This window comes from Artibeus jamaicensis, unplaced genomic scaffold (assembly GCF_021234435.1).
Source record: "Artibeus jamaicensis isolate MK-2021 breed Jamaican fruit bat unplaced genomic scaffold, CSHL_Jam_final contig_466, whole genome shotgun sequence".
NCBI classification, from domain to species: Eukaryota; Metazoa; Chordata; class Mammalia; order Chiroptera; family Phyllostomidae; genus Artibeus; species Artibeus jamaicensis.
Genome location: NW_026521844.1, coordinates 17,747,675 through 17,764,026, shown reverse-complemented (window position 1 = coordinate 17,764,026; position 16,352 = coordinate 17,747,675). Strand labels below are relative to the sequence as shown.

The 16,352-nt window shown below is 37.9% G+C and overlaps 1 long non-coding RNA gene across 1 annotated transcript in view; it reads left to right on the top strand.

Moving 5' to 3' along the window:
- LOC128627754 (uncharacterized) overlaps positions 1–16,352 on the top strand; it is a 176,095-nt gene that overhangs the window by 27,662 nt on the left and 132,081 nt on the right. Inside the window, exon 2 of the long non-coding RNA XR_008392051.1 lies at positions 8,290–8,426. This is a non-coding gene — a long non-coding RNA (uncharacterized LOC128627754). The remainder of the gene's footprint in view (positions 1–8,289; positions 8,427–16,352) is intronic.

The window sequence follows — 16,352 nt, the reverse complement described above, 5'->3', positions numbered from 1 at the left end:
TCCCCCATCACTAGACTGTAAAACCCTGTGAGAAACTGTTTCCATCTCAATATTCCATGTATCACTGTAGGATTAAAATTCATCATTGCCTCCTCTTGCTGTACTTTCCCGTGTCTGTCAAGCTTTCAACTCTGAGGCATTCTGTCACCTTCATGCCGAGTATTGTCCCACACTGGGGACCCCCTAGACTGTTCTACCTTCCCAAGGCCTGTCCTCACATGACTGCATGAGTAACAGGTTCTTGCTGAGCTTTTGGGAGTAATTCAAGAATAATTGTTTCATCATTGTCCCAATTGCCTCTTGCACATCCCTGTCCTCTGTTCACCCCACTGGCTTTGCTGACAGTGAGCCATGGAATCCAGTCATCTTGTTGGGTATTTTCTTTTCTTTTTTCCCTCTACATGCTCATCATCTCCCTGCCTTTGAAGCTTAAATTTTTCCTTATATCCTTTGTTAAATCATCCCATTTTTCTTGTGTGACTTATCTGGCGATGGACCATGCCCAAGTGCTTCACTTGTTATATTTAGAAAGGAGCATTTCTAACCACACAGGGCCCCAAAGGGGGGTGATTACCCATAGGAGATGAGGGCTCTGGTCATGTGCAGATTTCAATGGCACTTTTCACCCTCTTGGCTACATATGCTCTCTCTTCTCCCCCATTCCACCTTCCCCTCCCCTCCCCTCCTTCCTCCCTTCTGCTCCTCTCCCCTCTCTCTCCCCAACCCCTCCTTCTGTCTCTAATTATCAACCCACTCATCCATCTATGCAGTATTACGATGTGTGAGGAAGGGCAAGCTCACATACATACACTCAAACACTACCTTGGCTATTGCTGAACTCACTTTACCAACAGGCACATAATCAAATATCAAGTGGGCAAGATAAGTGCTCTTGTGAATGTGGTACATTTCTCATAAAAATTGCTTCCCACATACGTCCCTCTTAATCATAAAGTAGAGGGATTCTCTGAGGGTTATTTTACTGATGGGAAGTGGAAATTATTAAAAGTTTTCACAGATTGATAGAATTTGGGGGGGGGGGAGAGAGAACACCAAACAGAAATCCCCTGACAACACGGCCACTTTACCTCTGCTAACCTCCCTCCAGGAATGTAAGCCTCATTGTCTTGTGGGAGGGCCAAGTTATTTATTTAATTTCAACAGTTTTTTAATTGTTCTTCAAGTATAGTTTATTTTTTAATCTTATTTTTCAATTATAGTTTTTCATTCAATATTTTTGTATTAGGTGTACATTACATTGGTTAGACAATCATGTACTTTACACAGTGTTCCCATCTGGCATCATACATAGTTATTACAATCATATTGATTATATTCTTTGTGCTTACTTTACACGTCATGACTTTCGTAACTACCAGTTTGTGCTTCACCTTTTCTACCCATTCCCTCAACCCCCTACCCTCTGCAAACAGTCTGTTTTCTGTATCTATGGCTCTGTGTCTATTTTGGTTATTTGTTTATTTTGTTCTTTAGATTCCACATGTAAGTAATAAGCAAATAAGACTACATCAAACTAAAAAAATTTTGCACAAAAAATAAACCATCAATGAAACAGAAAGGCAATCCACTGAAAAGAAGAAGATATTCAGCAATGATATATCTAATAAGGGGTTAATATTCAAGATTTATAAAGAACTTATACAACTCAACACCAAAAACACAAACAATCCAGTTAAAAAATGGGCAGGGTACCTGAATGAATAGATATTTTTCTATAGGACATACATGTGGCTAATAGACATTTGCAAAGATACTCAATGGCATTACCCACCAGACAGATGTAAATTAAAACCACAGCGAAACATCACCTCACACCAGTCAGAATGATAGTCATCAATGAATCAACAAACAAGTGTTGGTGAGGATGTGGAGAAAGGGAAATCCTAGTGCACTGTTGGTGGGAATGCAGGCTGGGGCAGCACTGTGGGAAACAGTATGGATGTTCCTCAGAAAATTAGAAATGGAACTGCCTTATGACCCAGTGATTCCACTTTTGGCCACATATTTGAAGAAAACCCAAACACCACTTTTAAAAGAACATAAGCACCGCTATGTTCACTGCAGCATTATTGATAATCGCCAAGATCTGGAAACTGCCCAAGTGCGCTTCAGTGGATGAGCGGATAAAAGAGTAGTGGTACATTTACACAAGGGAATATTACTCAGCTATAAATAAAGAATAAAATCTTACCATTTGTGACCAAATGAACATATCTAGAGGGTATTATGCTTAGTGAAATCAGTCAGTCAGAGAAGGACAAATAGCCATTTAATTTTTTCAGTAGACTTAATTGTAAATGTTTCTTTTACATTGTATCAGAATTTGAATCTTAATTGATAACATTACCATCAATTATAATATTACTATCTATGCATTGGCCTTGAGTTTATTCTCTGGAGTCCCACAAAGTTTCCTTATTCTTTCAAAGCACTAGAATTTCAAATATTTGAAAATAATTCTCTTGGACCTCCTCATCAAGTCATCCCTTCTCAGACTGAAAACCTCTTTCTTCCTTGAACTACCCCTTTCATGTTGCAGCTTCCAACCCTGACCTTGCTGAGTGCAGTGTTTCAGTCATTTCCTTTTTTCACTATTCACACTCAGTTACACAAAGTAGACACTTAAATACTGACAGAATTTAATTTAACTGAGCACCACACTCTATCCAGTGCCGAGTCCAGAGAAACTAACCCCATCTTTCATGTGGGCATTACATTTTCATTAGTACAATATAGGATTGCATTAGTTTTATTATAAATCACATGGGCTTAAAATAATATAACATCTCCTGACCTTTTTCTCATAACCTAATATCTTCAACCGAATTTGGTCACTTGATTTCCTGAGTATAAAAGCAGAATTTTGCATTTATCTTCATAATTTTATTTTGTTGATTTCAGTACAAATTTTCACCTTTCTGAAATCCTTTTTTTTACTTCTGTGCTATTTTTTAAAAATGTTTTATTTATTTATCTTTAAAGGGGAAGAAAAGGAGAGAAGGAGAGAAATATCAATGTATGGTTGCCTCTCATGTGTTCCCTGCTGGGAACTGGCCTGCAACCCAGGCGTATGCCCTGACTGGGAATCGAACTTCAGTCCTTTGCTTCACAGGCCAGCGCTCAATCCACTGAGCTACACCAGCCAGGGCCTGAAGTCTCAAATCTCTATTTCATTATCAAAGACATAAGCTTTTCTACCACTGTTTGGGTTACTTATAAATGTATTAAATTTATCTTTCAACTTTGTTCATGGCTTTGATTATTTCTGTAAACATCCATTGTAATCACAACTTGTAACTTGTATTTCTTTGCTTCTGGCTCTGTCTGGATCATGGGGAGATTATTGGATATGTATCGTATCTGGTTATGCACAAGAATGTGTCATCTGTGGAGTTGAGTTGTCTTCTCTCTATCTACTTCCTATGGATCTAATGAATATTTGCATACCTGGATTCCCACTGCTACTGTCACTTAGCACTCCTGAGAGCATGACCACTTCTCCCTGTTTCCAGGCACCACGAGCTGGAAATTGCTGTGATGGAGGACTTAACGTTTCCCAGACACTGTGTTATCTCCCAGAACTTCCTGCCTTTGCTACTGACCTGGATCACTCAAGATCCCACAGCTCAGAGTGTTCAATAAGAAAATAGGAGGTGAATACCTCCTTCTAATTCCAGTGTTTTATATTCCCTAGTATGCCTGTGGTTTTACAGAAACTTTAACAATTTTTGTTTTTTACTTGACAGTGCTGTCCAAAAAACACCATCAAAGTGTGTGTGGCTTTCAAAGATCAGATTTTGTTTTTTCTTGTGGGTTCATGGATTGGCAATGGTTCTGCTGGCTCAGAGAATCCACTGAGCTTGTGGGCTGTGGCTGCGTCCAGATCACGCCGGGTATTTTCTCCTTTGGGTCCAGCAGTTCCTTGGGGAATGTTCTTCTCATGGGAATGGCAGAAGCTTAAAAAAACTGAGTGGAAACAAATGACACCTCTTAAGACCTCAGAAAACAACATAACTTCTGTCTACATCCTATAAGCCCAAGAAAGTCACATGTCCATAAAATGTATACATTAATAGTGAGCCACGGCAAGGACAGAAAGGACAGGAATCACTGGAGACAAATCTTTCATTTTTTACCCAGCCTTCCCCCTCATTCTCTACTTACATACTACCTGAGGCCAGAGAAGCCAGCAGGAAAATCTCTTTGACAAATACCCTATTAGAATGGCCTCTTCACCCTGAAGCATAGAGCTTTGTTGTTGAATCAAGCCTATTTTTCCCCTTCCTTTAAGATATTTTATCTTTCTTAGAGTGTCCTAGCAAAGAGATGTCAGGGAAACCTGTCCTTCGCAAACCCTGTTCTCCCAGTTTACCAGGGGTTCCCAAGCCCATTTGAAACTGGCAGTCTGCATGTTGACGTTCAAGCTGAGGAGAACTTTGATTTCTTTGCTGCATCTAAATCAGCATCCCTGTGGGAAGATGTGGACTTCACAGGATGCCACTGTAAGGCAACCGTATTTTCCTCCATCTGCCTCTTTTAATCTGCTTGGGGCACTACTCTCCTTACCGCTTTCTGATAATAGAATATCCTCCAGTCATTACTGTGCATTAGATTAACTTCATTTAGGTAATTAGCATGTTCAGTCCAGCAAAAATTTCAAATTCCAAACTTCGTTCTATTTTTCCAGTTTGGGTTACCTGTGGCTGCAAGCCCTAAGAGTGGCCACTTAGTCAACTTCTCTGTTTCCCTGTCCAGCGCCCAACCTTCCTTCCTCTCACTAGGCTGACCTGGCCCTCCGAGGTCGAAAGCAGGCAGGAAAGAAAGGTAATGGGCAAAGGTGGCACCAAGGAAATCGAACATTTGTTACTGTAAAAAAAGCGGAGATAGACAGTGAGGTGTGATATTATAGGGAAGCAGAGGGGACAGCAGGCTGAACATACTGTTTTCTTGATGGACAGGAAAGAGAAGGTCACTTTGTCAGTGGGGAGAACTTTCCTTCTTATTTCACACAAGAGGGTCCAAACCACATAACCCAGCCAGTGTTGGAACATTAACAAGAGGGCTATGAGCGCATTCAGTGAGACATCTGAAAACTGAGCAAATTCTATTCTTCTCTTTACCAAAAGACGTAAAGAGAAGAACTTTATTTCTTCTAATAAGAAGAAAATTTCCTTATTAAGTTGAATTTTAAAAGTTTTGACTCTAAGAAAGGAACCAAGGGTCTAAACTTCAAGGGATTTATTTTAAAATGATAGTAGTGGAGGAGTTAAATTTTTAATAATTAACATATATTAAAGCTATTTATATGCAGAAATAAAATTCTCTTTTTACTTGGCTTTTATATACTGTATGTGTTTGTGTGCATGTGCATCATGTATGTGTTTGAGGGTATGGATGTGTGTGCAGATGTGTGTATGTGTTTAGGGGGTTGTCTTGGAGAGGCAAAGCAAGATGAATATCTGCTACTTTATAATCCTATGAAAATAAAAAATGACATGTTATTTTATATTGAGACCCAGTTATTATATTGTTATAGAACTCCAGATATCATCTAAATGAATATGTGTTACCAAATATGAAAATGATCAACTCAAAATCTGGACTATGAGGTGACTTCAACTGAGAAAATAGTGTCAGACTTTCAATGTCCCATTACAGTGACTGGGGTAATCCCTATGGTGATAGCCTCTGAATTGAAGTCTCCAGAGTTCATTGGATCGTTATGGAAAAGGTTCAGATTTTGTAGCCCTTGAGACATCCTACTCACCATAGCACAAACTAGGTAATTGTATGTACAGTATACCAATCCTTCATTTGTTGAAAGTCCCATCATACAAAGGGTTGAATTCCTGCTGCAATGACTAATGTTTAGTCAGTGTAGTGACAAGTATAGGCTCTATATTTTCAGTAGTGATCATGCTAATTAACTGCTGATCTATCATCAAGTATAGGTCAGAGTAGTATTATAATCCAGGATAAAATAAGATTATTGCAGAAATTCATCCCTAGGATAAGCAATTCAAATAGCGAAGGGACATCACTATGAGAATGGGGCTAGAACAATCCAGGTCTCCCCAAGAGCAGTGTTTTTTCTAACACAGGAAAGATCCAGAGCAACAGTCAAAAGAACTGTAAAGGTTGGAAAGGAGAGAGAAGAGGGCAGCTTAGCAGGCAATGATTAGGATTGATCTAATAATGTTTAAATGGGCCCATAGCTATTAAAAAGACACCTCATTCAGAAGCCAATATAGATCCAGACTTGAAGGCAGGAAACTGCAAAGCTGTGATAAGCTTTCACTACCAATAATTGCTCCGTGTTAGCCAGGAGGCTCAAAGTGCATCAACATTTCAATTATTGGGCTAAATTGGTTAATATGCTTTCCAAATAAAATGGCTTTTCAAGAAGCCAACACAATCTACAACTTTCTTTCTTATAATACCTAGCTTCAACCAACTTCGGATATAGGAAATTGAAGTAATGACCTCCATTAAATTTTTCTTATTATCATGACGTAGGCCATTCTATTGATTTGCACACTTGTTATAGAAAACAAATGTGTTTGCCATTGATCTCTAGTAATAAGGGGCAGATTCATTCAGAGTAGACAATACTTTCGTTCCTGTAGAATTATGTTCACATTCAAAATGATTAAATATCAATTAGAGTCTTATATACCATGAGTTGCCAGAGGGAAAATAATGTTAAATGGTATTCTTAAATTCTATTATGATGTCATTTACGAAAGAAATCAGTGGCATCAAAGAAGTGCATATTAAAATGGTGTTTGTACCTAAAGGAGAAAAAAAGGCTGTTTTAAAAGTTTCGTGGAGAAAAGGGAACCCTAGTCCTTTGTTGGTGAAAATTCAGACTGCTGCAGCCACTGTAGAAAACAATATGGAACTTCCTCAAAAGACTAAAAATGGAACTGCCTTTTGACCTGGTAATTCTACTGCTGGCATTATAGCTTAAGAATCCTTAAACACCAAATTCAGAAGAACCTATACACCCCAGTGTTCATAGCAGCACAATTTACAATAGCTAAGTATTGGAAGCAACCTGAGTACCCATCAGTAAATGAGTGGATCAAAAAACTGTGGGACATTTACACAATGGAATATTACACAGCAGAAAGGGAGAAGGAGCTCCTATCCTTTGGGACATCAGGGATGAAACTGGAGAGCATTGTGCTAAGTGAAATGAAGCAGGTGGTGAAGGACAAATACCATATGATCTCACTGATAAGTGGAACCTAATCAACAAAACAAACAAGCAAGCAAAATGTAACCAGACATCGAAATAAAGAAAAAATTGACCGGAACCAGAGAAGTGGGGGAAGGGTGATAATGGGGGAAAAAGGAGAAAGGTCATCAAGGAACATGTATAAAGACCCATGGACAAAGCCAAAGGGGAGATGGATTGAGGGTGGGAAGTGGGGCTGGGTGGGGAGGGGGAAAGTGTGGCTGGAAAGTGGAGACAACTGTACTTGAACAACAATTAAAAAACGCAAAAGTAAATAAATGAAAGTTTTGTAAATATTTTAATTTTGGTTAAAATTCTTCAAGCCCTCAAGAAAAAAGAAGTTACAAAAAATAGTACTTTTGATAAACATAGTTCATTTAAAGTCTTATTAAAGTATACTTGCTAAGTAATAAAATACTTTGGTTAAGAGCATGATATATGATACACTTGGTAGCCTGTTTTTTTGGTTGTACACAATGCATTTGATAATGAAGAATTTTTTACCACAATATATTTCTATCACTGAGACATAAATGGATGTTTTCCAGGTTTGAATTTAAAATATGTTAATTCTTCAGTCTCTCAGATACCAGGAAAGATATGATTGTCAAGAGAAAAGAACAAAGACATTATGAGATTTTCTATATTCTGAAAACCTCAAGGCTGCTTAATTCATGTTCTGTCCTTCTGATAAAGCCAGGAAGTCCATATTCTCTGACAGAATGTTTTCAAAGATGGAGAATCAGTTTTTGTAGAGATTTACCAGGTGTTGTGTTTTATGGTACTATATGGATAAGCTAATAAAGGGAATTAAGGTCAGATGTAAAGTTTCTCATTAATTTTTAAAACTTAAATTCAGTGTACACTTTCTTTGAGTTTTGAACCATATAAAATGATTCATGATGTCCTAGTATATCAAGATTATTGTGTATTTGAAACATGTATTCTTAATTTGAAATGCGTAGGCTGTGCAACAATGACATCAAATTTAAAGAGCTTCTTGACATTGATTTATTCTTGTTTTGTAGTAAATAATGGGTGAAGTAATACTTGGAAGACTAAGGCTGTGCTTTGTTATCTTCAGAAACACACTTCAAGGTGGAGAATTGCGCACAGGAAGTTTAAAGGGGAGTCAGCTCCACAGCAGCACCTGCGTGGGAAGGAGGTAAGGTTATCTGCAGGAAGATGGAAATATTCCAGGAACCCAAGTAGTATTCTCTATTTCTCTCTGCTCTGTAAGTTTTCTCTAGTCTCGGGGCCTTTTTCACTCTTCCTTCCTAAAATCTGGCTGAGGTACTTCTCTGTGCACAGGGCAAGAGGAGGGTGACCAGTCCACTTCTCCACAGTTGACATCACTTCTACACCAAATCTTGGGGAGGAGAAAATTTGATTGGCTCAAACTGAACCAGGTGCTTATTCTGTTCCAGTCACCTGTGGCCAGAGTTGCAGGGTTACATGTGATAAACACGATTACGTAACTGCTTAAGATAAGGTCACAGGTGACCTTCCATGCACACAATTCATTTCTTATTGAAGGAGGATAGCAAGCAAATGCCACAAGGAGAAGAGATCCTGCTGCTCACCCATCATTTGTTCTATTCCAATTGTGGCCTGAGAAATGAGTCCAAGTGCAGGGCTGAGCAAGTGCTGATTTTTCTTCCTGGAAAACAGTCTCCCATGTTTACGCTTATGCTGCACCACTGAAATTTTAAAGTGGAACTAAACGGTTCCGGGAAGATGGAAACAGGGCCTGTTAGAATCCCACTTTGAGACTCAACTTATTCAGGCAGCATCCCACTGTGCACAGGTGACAGACAGGGCTACATCGCTCCCTTTATCCCAACTTTCTAGACTTCCACTTAGCTGAGTTTTCACACACCAAAGTATAGGCTTCTTTTGTTTTTTCCATTTTGTATATGACTATTTTGTGAGTTATTTCTAGTTATATTCTTTTTGTGTCTTTTTGTATTTCTTGTTTTTTTCATTGATTTAATTTTTGTTGAAATACTTGAATATAATGTGGATTTTGTGAAATTTCAGTAACTTACACCAGGACTTTTGCTGTGTACTTTCTCCTACTTCTGCGTGTTATTCAATCTGCCTTTTTTATTAGTTCCTAAATTTGATTATATGTATTCTTTTTAATGCTTTCCTTAACTTACAAACAGTAACATTTCCTGTTGTAATTGAAACCAACACAGTCCCCACCACATATGAACTACGGGAATGAATTTCATCCTTATCTGGTAAACGAATGGTCCTGAGAGTGCTTTGTAGCTGTCTCAAAGCAATTTTTCTTAAGGGTCTTAATTGATAATACTTTGTTATTAGTATTTATTGACATTTTCTCATTTTTAAACTATGGCTTCCTTCAGATTGTTCCTGAGAGTATGCTATATAATATTTTATAGGTGTAGAAACTGAGACATATTTATAATTGGTAAGGATTCTCAAGTTTTTCAATTGCAAAAATAATATGACTTCTCTGAACCCATTGTATTGTGGCCAAAATTATCTGCTTACTTCAGGAGACTCCAGTGAGTAGCCCCAACTTTTGGTATTGCTTTTAATCAGTTACCTTTGTGAACAAGATTGGCCTTGTTTGCCATTCTTATAGTACAATTTTAAATATATATTATATTATTAATTTATATATATCTCCAATTTACTATATTAGAAGCAGTTCAGAATTTTAAAAACGTTTTCAGTAATCTTTGTTTTGATTTATTGAGAATTTAAGATCTCACGTGTCTGCAGCTAACCTATGCATCTGCAAGACAAGACACACCACACACAAAGTTTAGCTTTCCCACACACACCACTCACACCTCTCTGACCAGTCTCCATAGGTTTTGTTATTGTCTTGCAAACAGAGGTTTCCAGAGAAATGATACACCTGTGATCCTTCTGTGATTCTTTTTGATGAAACCACAGGAACCAAGTAACATGAACTGCTGAAGGATAGACACCCTTCCTCATGTCTTAGTTGTGAACCTCATCCATCTCTTCTTCTTCCTGCTGAATTAAAATCATTAAAGCTACTGCTAGATCATTCTGGGAGAGCATACATTTCCAGGTTTCTATAAAGAAAACCATTTCCTCCAGGGAGGCCTGGAGACAGGGGCCCAGTCAAGAGACTTGATATAAAAAGCTGGATCCCCGGTTGCTGATTGCCAGGTTGCCTCCGTGCCTTGGTCCTGTACTACCCACTGGCATCAGTGAAAACTTGCACAACTGGATTTCGATAAGATCTAACCACTTCAAACGCTGCTGTAGGGGAAAGGAGTGCACAGCAGTTGTGCTGGGAGAGTCTGTGGCTGTAAATTGTACCTGTCTTAACAGTGGTAGCGTCTGTTTTTATTCCATTTCTGCTTTTGCCAGAGAACCTGGTTTCTCTCTAAGTGGCTTGTTTTAATATAAATATGTTGTTGCTATGCAGGATTTTGGTTTGTGGCAATACTCTCTTTTGGTAAAGAAAAAACATGGCAAAGAAAACGGTGTGTTCTGTGAGAAAGGTGTTGGGAAAGATAGCGTGTGGGTGTGTGTATTTGTACATGTGTGTTCTACCTAGAAAAGTCATTCAAATACTGGGTTTTGAGAATAATTTATTTTACTTCCATGTCTTCTAAAACTATGCTAGGTATATTTTAAGATTTTATGTTTTATTTTCTTCAGTATTTTAAAGTGAGGTTTCTGGTTTTGAGGGGCACAGCGCTGAATCATTAACAATGATTGAAAACTTCAAGAAGTAAATGAAATTTTGTCAATTTCTTTCTAACACTAGAATATATTTTCTTTTAAGGGTATCTAAAAGAGAGTTCTGTGTGTCTTTACTAAATGGAGCTTGTTTGCTTGTTAATCAAAATCTTACTATTTTTGTTTATCTACATGATTTCTTGATTTCTAAAGAAGTATGGATTTCTAAGGAAGGTAAAGTCTTTCCTTAATGTTGACTTGTAAGGTTTTTTTTAATAAAGAGATTTTACCATTTATTTATTTATTGAAAGATTTTATTTATTTATCTTTAGAGGGGAAGGGAAGGAGAGAGGGAGAAATATAAATGTATGGTTGCCTCTCATGTGTCCCCTGCTGGGAACTGGCCTGCAACCCAGGCATGTACCCTGACTGGTTATCGAACTGCGATCCTTTGGTTCGCAGGCCCGCACTCAATCCACTGAGCTACACCAGCCAGGGCCAAGTTTTTATTGTACTTTGAAATTGTAGGATAATATTTTGGTGATATATGACATTTATTAGCCTGCTTGTTATTTGATGGGCCACTCTAAACTAAAGACATACTACTCTAGGGTTTCGGGATAATTTTTTAAATTTCTTGATTATTTCTTATATTTACCCTTTCTGATACCTTATTTTATCCTTCATGTCTTTTAACCTTTCTTTTGTATTTTCTCTATTCTCTAATGTCATGAATTTGTTCCATTATGCTATTTAAAGTTTTTACTAATTTTATTTTTGATAATCATATTTTAAACATTTGTAATCTCTAGTAGCTTTTTTTCTTAAATGCATTATCTTTTCATCACTCCATGAATAGAGTTGTCCTTACTTTAAAGTTTCTTCTTTGTTATGGTACCTCTATTTTTTAAACTTGTTTTGTTGTTATTTGTGCTTATTCTCCATGGTGCTATTTTTTTCTGAACCACATGGTGATTCTCAATCATTTGTCCATCCTTGCACTTTAATAGATAATTTCTACTGTGCTGCTGCTGGAGGCTATTCTGATCAGCAGAGGTTGTCTGCAGGGCATGGAGGGGTGTGTGTAAGATAGTTGCAGTGTATGGGTTTTCCCACAGCGTACCTTCTGGTAGGTAGTTTAGAACAAGGAGGGGCTCTCCCCTCCTAACTGCTGTCCTTTATGGACTGACTCATGCTTCTGCTTCCAGGTATTCAATCCAGACACAGAACTAACACAAAACTCATTTCTATTAATTGTCCCAAAACCTCTCATGAATCTCCAAAAATAGCACCTCACAGTCCAGATGCCCTGAAACCACCCTCAGCTCTGTATCAGTCCCTGCCAGCATTATTTGACCTGTTGTGGCCTCTCTGACTGTTGCTGGTAGAAATCGTTATTCCATGGGATCACAAGAAAGCATTTCACAGATCCATGCATGGGAGGCTGTGGTGTGGCGAGATTTATTCAGGGAGAAATCTGCCTCTGGGTTTCCAGTGTCCCACCTCCATCCATCCTACCATGGAAAAAGTCCAAATGTGTCTTCAGCAAGGCCAAAACAAAGGCCAATGCCCAGAGTTTCTGTTTCAGGTAAAGGCTTAGAGCTTTGCAGCCCACCTGGTTTGCTGCAGCCCCACATGGCTGTAGACCTACATGGCCATGTGTTTCCAAGCAAGAGAGAGCACATGAACAAAGCGGGTGAGTGTGGGTCATGGAATGAAGGACAACTCCTCATTGTTTTCCTGGGGTAATATCCTCTCAGCTTGTGAAAGACCAAGAGTCTTTTTTAGAATAACCAATAAACTTCCAAGTTTTTTCAGGCTTCTGATTGGTTCACTTCCCACCAATGATCCCTTTCCCAGGTTAGACTGACAGCCTCTAGGGTCACGCGCCTCCCCACTGCACCATTTGACTCCTATTTTGCATGTCCTTACCTCTTCCTCCTTTGTCTTATTTTTCCCCCAGTGATCTATGGGGAATTAAATGGGTAGTTCCCTGGGTTCCCTGGAGGGAGTGTGAGGCTGTAGCTTCCTGATTAAACAAACAGGCTCAGTGTCTGATTCCCTTTGCTCTATTTCCTTTTTTAATATCTGGCTAGCTATGGTAACACAACCTAATTTTGATTCCCATTTTTTACAGATTCATCCAAATTTTTGGTTCACTATTGACAATATTTCTTATTGAGCAATGATGTCTTGAATATATTTCATGGATGAAAATGATGATAAACCTGACATCTTACAAACTCAGAGACTAAGAGAAACCACATAGGATGGTCTGAAATAAAAACTACCTAAAAACTAGTCATAGTGGGTAGGTCCTAGGCCAGTATTTTCCTTGACAAGGGTCAATCTTTACCTTAACTGAGCCTGTCTATTTTGTTTTTGCACCTAAGATAATATGCCTTTGGATGTCAGAGTAATCTTCTTTTCCAGACCCCTCAGGGCACAGTCTTCCTTGTACCAGAGTAGAGACCACAGAACCACTCCTTGTTGTCTTGTTGCCCACAAATCATCTCTATGCGCTGTAAATGTTAACTGTCTTATATCCGCTAATGTAAAAGAAGTATCTCTCTCCTCATTTCACTCTTTATCCAATCCCAGGGATTCCCCCTTTTGCTTTCTCCCAACTCCCTTATCTACCACCAATGATTTCATGTAACTCCCCTTCTGTCTCCTCCTTTGATTGTAATGTATAAAATAAGATGCTAAACTGCCATTCTCTGGAGCATTTTCTCAATCTGTTGAGATTTTGCTTCTCAGCAATCATTGTCAGTTTGGCTTAAATAAACTCAAAGTTCTTCACAGATTTGTATGTCTCTTATGTTGACAATTTTAACATAATTTTATTTAAATATCTAGTTAACTATATTGGCTGACAAATTTGAATGGATTCAGGTAGCCATATTAATCTAGTTTTTTTCCCCTGTAATATATCTCTATTGTTCAAAGAAATAGAAGATTGTGGTTATAAATAGCATCTCTTCTGCTTATGATTTCCTTTTTTTTAAAGATTTTATTTATTTATTTTTAGAGAAAGGGGAAGAAAAAGAGAGAGAGAGAGGGAGAGAAATGTCTATGTGAGAGAGAAACAATCAGTTGCCTCTTGCGCATCCTCAGCTGGAGACCTGACTCACAACCCAGGCATGTGCCCTGACCGTGAACAGTGCCCAACTCACTGAGCCACACCAGTCATGGACTTAGGTTTTTTATTTTATGCATTAGGATCTATTTTGATTAATACTCATATTAAAGTTTTTATTACTATACTAATGAAAATGTATTTCAATACAAATAATTACTGTTGAACAAAACAAAGCTGTTCTTCATTAAAAACAGGGTGATTTCTAATTTTAGAATTAAAAAAATAATTAAAACCCTCAAGGAACATCTTATAACGTGACACAAGTATAAGATTTAAGAAATGGAATATTTTCTTCGTTAGAAATCAATGTGCCCAGAATTACTACCTATGGGAAAAAATACGACAGCCTGCAGTAACTTCTTAGATAAGCCAAGACTGTCTGTGATAACTGGGTTTCTTTTTTAGGAGTTGAGTGATGAGACAGCTGTGCCTTTTTATCTTATCCTGATGAAACAGAGTGACATGAGATTCAGTGAAACCAGTTTTAAGTTGTACTGTTGCTAGGAAAGGCTGGCAGACTGGCTGCTAAGAAGATTCTAGTGGCTACCTTCATAAGAGATTAAAAGGACACACCCCTAAAAACACTGAGCCAAATATGCTGTCAGTTTCTCTAATGTTGTGTTCAGATATTCAGTTTCTTCCAGAGCCCAAATATTTTATTAAGAGATAAGATGTTTTTGGATTTTTTTAATGAATCTTCACAAATCCAGTTCAGGTGGAAATGCTTAGAAATAAAGTAGGGAAATGTATCGGCTTAAAAATCTTTGGGTTTCTTGCCAGAAATAATTTACTAATGCAAAAGAAAAGATGATGAAGCTTAAAGAATGCCTCTGAGTAGATTTCTTCATTGAAGCTGTAGTGATTATTAACTACATTATCTACTTCTGAGGTGCTGGGGCATGCTGTGTTCTTCAGTTCCAAGAGTAACATTAAGATGATTAGTTGTATTAACAGCTTCTTTCTCGATCAAAACAACTTCAGGAGAAGGGAAGTTAGGCAGGAGAAAAATAGGTCTTGGATGCTGAAGGGACCACTCAGTCATTAGAAGTCCAAGTCAGCACAAGTGCCTTCACTGGGGAATACTGATGGGATTCTGGCCACAGGGAGTGGAATCAGAAGAGAAGCTCTCAGCATGGTGTGTAGTATGGCCAGTTTTCCCTAATAGAAAAAGATAGGTCTTTGCAACATAGTAAAAGGAAATATGCTGTCATAGTAAAAGAAGTTGAATTCAGAGACTTGAAGACTATGATGAATGAGGATCACTCATATATGAAAACCAAAGGGGCTATGTAACCCTGAAGAGATGGGAACTGGTCCCTTTAAGCTGTAAAATTCTACTTACAAAGTAAGATCAGTTATAAAATTATTACTTCTGTCTTTTATTTTCTTGAAACCAAAAAGAGTAGAAAAAGAATATACAATATTTTATTTATTTATTTACTAAATTATTTATTTATTTGATTTTTGCTCTACATGTCCTTTGGCTGAATTTGAAGGGAGGGTCTAGGAACTGGGGTGTTCTGGATTGGGAAATTAGGTGTGCATGTGTATCTTATAATAATTTATACCTATTACATATACACACACATATAATAGATGGGACATTAGGAAAACTGATATTCTCTACCTTCATGTTTGAAATTTAAGACCTGAAATTTCATTTCTAATCCTTAGTCAAATTGACCAGTGAGTGAAGGGATAGAAATGGGAGAGTGGGCAAGAGTAAAAAGTCCCAATAACATTTCAGTGTCTACATGAAGGTATCAAATCTCTCAGGGTATGTGGATGGTTGAAATCTACAGTAACAGAAAAATGTGAAGTGACTCAGAGTAAGTTTTTTGGAGATTCAATATCAATTCCCCCTTTTACCAGAAGAGATAATATCTTCTCATCTCAGAGGTGAGTAGCAGTAGTTTGGAAGAGATGAACATTACCCCAGCCTGATGATCAGCATGTAAGAGGCATTATGTCTTTACCCTGTGCTCCAAGATGGTTACTGATTAGGTACAATCCTCAGAAATAACAATGAAAGGAAGCTTTTAATATATGTACTTGAAGATAAGTAGATGAGCAGATCTCTGCTTGGACATCAACCATCTAGGCAATAAAGATTATGGCTTAACTCAGCAGTTATTTAAGTGCTTTCTTCCTTCTTTGGCATGATGATGATGGCCAGCGTAATGCTTTTCATTTTTCTCTAGAGTAATGATGCAGCTTCTAATCATCTCATTGCTAAAATTATTTCAGTATTAG